Source organism: Priapulus caudatus, unplaced genomic scaffold, assembly GCF_000485595.1.
Source record: "Priapulus caudatus unplaced genomic scaffold, Priapulus_caudatus-5.0.1 Scaffold177, whole genome shotgun sequence".
Taxonomy (NCBI): Eukaryota; Metazoa; Priapulida; class Priapulimorpha; order Priapulimorphida; family Priapulidae; genus Priapulus; species Priapulus caudatus.
The window spans coordinates 422,837-427,113 of record NW_014577238.1 but is presented as its reverse complement, the minus strand read 5'-3'; the positions used below and the strand labels follow the sequence as shown (position 1 = coordinate 427,113).

The window sequence follows — 4,277 nt, the reverse complement described above, 5'->3', positions numbered from 1 at the left end:
CACCCCCCCCCCCGAGTCAATGCTTCATTACAAAAAACGAAGGCTCCCCCTGTATGCAAATCTCATAGAACTGACGACACATATGAACCAGTACGCCTAGCTAACCGCAGACCCTGAACAACGATCAAAACTATCGTTGAATTTATTCACGATTTATAAACTGCGTGCGCCACGTACGTAAGCGGGGTGTGAAGGATCAAAATGGTGATATAATACATTTTATTACTAATTTTGTTGGTTGAAAAAAAAAATTATTTTAGCCAAAGATTAAAATGCTACTGCTTTCTTCTTCGCTGGAATCCTGACTATAAAATCAAAAGCAGAGCCACCTTCCCACCCATGATTGTTCTCCTTAGCAGATCCTTTCGTGACCTGAACATGTGGGGGTGAGGGGAGGATAAACGAATCGAGTTACACATGACCTTGACACACTGACATATTAAGTGAATAACCCGGTGCGCGTAACTTGAACAAGTTATTGAAGCCCGAAGCAAATTCCGCTGTGACAACGGTGATACATAAACGGTTCAAGAACAAATAAACGCCATGTAGGCTAGAATTAAAGCCTGAAGCGGTTAATTTACCCTCTATTATATTACTGCGTATTTATCGATATTTATATTAACATTTACACGAATTTACTTGCCATCAACTTGCACCATTTTTCTATATGACATTTAATCAGTATGTATATATAGTTTTATCATCAAAAATTTAGGGACAGTAGTCACTTCTTCTACCCTCCCCCCACCCCCGAGTCATGGTCATGACAAAAACGCAGGAGGCCTACATAATACTGGGGAAAGCCCGCCCCCCTCAAATACTGCTGCTTCCCCCTGTCTGCAAATACTCATATAAGAGACACAATGAACAGTACGCGTTAACTTGCGCGATTCGAAACATGCTTCGTGTCGCGTGTGCGATATGCGCCGCGTTTGTGTGCTCGTGTGTGCCGTTTGCCAAGCTGTGTGACTGCGTGCCTTCTTTGCATGTTGTTATGTGCTTGCATGAGCTGTGCGCTGCGTCGCTGGCGCATCTGCGAGAGATGCGTTTCATGCTCATGTGTGTGTTGTGTGTGGTTGGTGTGTGTGGATTCGTGTGTGTGTGCCTATGTGTATGTGTCGCGTGTATGTGTGCTGCGCGTGTGCGCGTTATGCGCGTCGCGCGTGCCGTGCTGCGTGTGACGTGTGCCGTGTGCGTGTGCGGGTGCGTCGTGCGTGTGCGTTGTGCGTTGCGTGCTGTGTGTGTGTCCGTGCGCGGCCTGCGCGCGCATGGTCCCCCCCCGTGTGTGTGTGGTGCGTGCGTCCGTGCCGTCGTGTGTGTGTGTGTGTGTGTGTTGTGTGTGTGTGTGTATGTGTGTGCTGTGTGTGTTGTGCTGTGTGTGTTCGTGTGTCTTTCTTTTCGTGCTGGCTTTCTTTAAGCGTGCTGCCGTGCGTCTGCATAAGGTTTATCTCCGGACTTTAATAATCGAGTGTACTGTATAGAATGAAGCCATTCTTCATCATCCGTTGTTTTATCATCGAGTTACCACACTGCGTGTTGTGAAGTGAGCTGTAATCAAGGTTGTAGGAACTCCCGTTAACACTTTTTCTCTCTATACTTGACACTGTAAATGAACAACTGCGAGGCACAAGAAAAAAATCACGTCTGCATTTGGAACACAATGTAGCGTAATTTCTGTCCCATTAAGTACTGAATCCATTGTATAGACATTAATATTCGAACTACATCACAATTAACCTTACTTAAACTTGTAATTTTAGGCTGGCGCCATTTTCCTTCCTACGTCACGTCTCTGGCATTGAAAACAACGTTTGAGGCAGTTATATTCTCTAAACGGGGCAAAGTTTCCAGTGTCTGCCATAATTTTGCATATTGGAGAAAAACAGTTCCCTTAATTAACCGCAGACTAAACGAATCAAACGCTCGCGCTCATGCTGCGCTGCGCGCGCGCTGTGTTGGCATGTGGTGTGTGTGTGTGTGTGTGTGTGTGTGTGTGTGTGTGTGTGCGTGTGTGTGTATATATGTGTGCGTGTGTGTGCGTGCGTGTGGGTGTGTATGTATGTGTGCGTGTGTGTGCGCGCGTGTGTACGTGTGTACGTGTGTGTGCGTGTGTGTGTGCGTGCGCGTGCGTGTGTGTGCGTGTGTGTGCGTGTGTGTGTGCGTCCGTGCGTGCATGTACGTGCGCGCGCGCGTGTGTGTGTTCGTGCGTGCTTTCGCGTGTACGTGCGTCTGCGTAAGTGTTTTATATCCGGTCTTTAATAATTCGAGTGTACTACAGGTATCGAATAAAGCCATTTTTATCACGTGATTTTCTCGAGTTACCTACTCATGTTGTGAAGGTGACGTAGAACTTCTCGGGCAGCCATTGATCACCAGATACGTTTTAAAAACTGTACTTTACAACTTACACTTTACAATTTAGTTCGAATTTAGTATAAACTACACGACACGGTAGTTTTTACTAAACGGTACCTAACCCCTTCACGCCCGGGCGTTTATGAAGAAAGAATAGAGATTTCCATTTCCTTTTCAAGCTACTTACTACTCGAATGCTTTACAATTAATACTCGTAAATTTGTGTAAAATGTTTACCTTCAATTGAAACTCCATGAACTATCGCATCGGTGACTGTCCGTAATGAATGAATGATGTACCTACTGAATGATGTACGGCCCCATGATGTACTGAAAACAATAAAAATGCGACGACAAACAATTGACAAAATTTCTGAATTGAAGCAAACATAGATTAACTAAAAACGATAACTTCTGGAGTAGTTATATATTTAACCCTCTGTATCTTGTAAAATCTTACATAGAACAAGCGTTTACAAAGAAATAATATAGATTCGTTTTTCATTTTCAACCTTCCACAATTAATACTCGCAAAGTAGTGTGATGTTCTTACCTGAAATTGCAACTCCATCGTGCACCAATTAACTACCACGTCGATGACTGCCCATACTGAAAACAAGAAAAAGACGACGACGAACAATTGACGAATTGAAGCAAACAGGTTAACGAAAAACGTCTGAAACATTTATATATTTAACTTAATATAATAATCTTGTACAATCTTAATCGAACAATCGTTTACAGAGAAAGAACAAAGAGTTGTATTTCATTTTCAATCTATATCTTGTAAAATCTTAATCTAACAGTATTGACGTAGTAAGTGATGTTATCGCGCGTATGTATACTTACAAGAGGCGCATCCGGTGAGTTGGCGGGAAAACGACCAGAGTAGGTGCAATCAGCCGGTATATATAGGTTCACGTCATACTAGCTACTAGCGACCTCTATTTCTCAAGATTAATGTTACCAAAAATTAAATGCTAGACTGCCTTTCCTCCTGTCTACTTAATTCCTTCCTTTGTCTTTTTCTTGTCTTTATTTATTCTAGCTCACACACGCACACACGCACACGCACACGCACACGCACACGCACACGCACACGCACACACACACATCTGAAACCATTCCATAAAAATGTATATACAAATTTACAATCTCATAGAGTCAGTGTTGCGGGGAATCGACCCTCCTTCCATGTCCCCCTCTATCTCATGTCTCCATCTGCACATCCGTCTAGCGATATTAATATAGAAAGGCAAACAATATCGCTGACGCTGTTGGTGACTCGAGGCAGTGGCTGCGTGAGTGAAATAGCCGGGGGTGAACCACATCGGTCGACCGCATGCTGTATTGCCTATTCCATCTCCGCAGCATCGCCAGACTTCCCGATCCACAGCAGAAACTTCATCCGTGCCATCTGTAAGTGTTCAGCACTGTCTCCAAGCATTCCACGTCACTTCAAGCATTCCGTGTTTTCTACAAGGATTCCGTGTTGTTTACAGGCATTCTGTGTCATCTACAAGGATTCTGTGTTGTCTGCAAGCATTTCGCATCACCTCGAGTGTTCTGTGTTGTCGGCAAACATTTCATGTCATGTTGATCGTTCCGTGCTATCTCGAGCAGCAAGTGTTTCGTGTCAAATCTGGCATTCCGTGTGATAAACAAGTATTTCATGTCGGCCACACCCCGTATCATGTCTTTCGCCTGCAAGCCTGCTCCAATTCACCCGTGGAGTGCCAGATTATTTCGTGCTGTCTGCAAGCGTTCCCCGTGCCACAGAGAGAGAGAGAGAGAGAGAGAGAGAGAGAGAGAGAGAGAGAGAGAGAGAGAGAGAGAGAGAGAGAGAGAGAGAGAGAGAGAGAGAGAGAGAGAGAGAGAGAGAGAGAGAGAGAGAGAGAGAGAGAGAGAGAGTACGGTAGA

General features: G+C 44.5%; 1 long non-coding RNA gene across 1 annotated transcript; it reads right to left on the bottom strand.

Moving 5' to 3' along the window:
• Positions 1 to 2,594: 2,594 nt before the first annotated feature.
• On the bottom strand, positions 2,595 to 3,274 carry LOC106806748. Its single transcript, XR_001393582.1, has 3 exons — positions 3,207 to 3,274; positions 2,911 to 2,966; positions 2,595 to 2,687 (listed from the first exon to the last, which is right to left on the bottom strand). It is a non-coding gene; the product is annotated as an uncharacterized LOC106806748 (long non-coding RNA).
• Between the last annotated feature and the right edge of the window lie 1,003 nt (positions 3,275 to 4,277).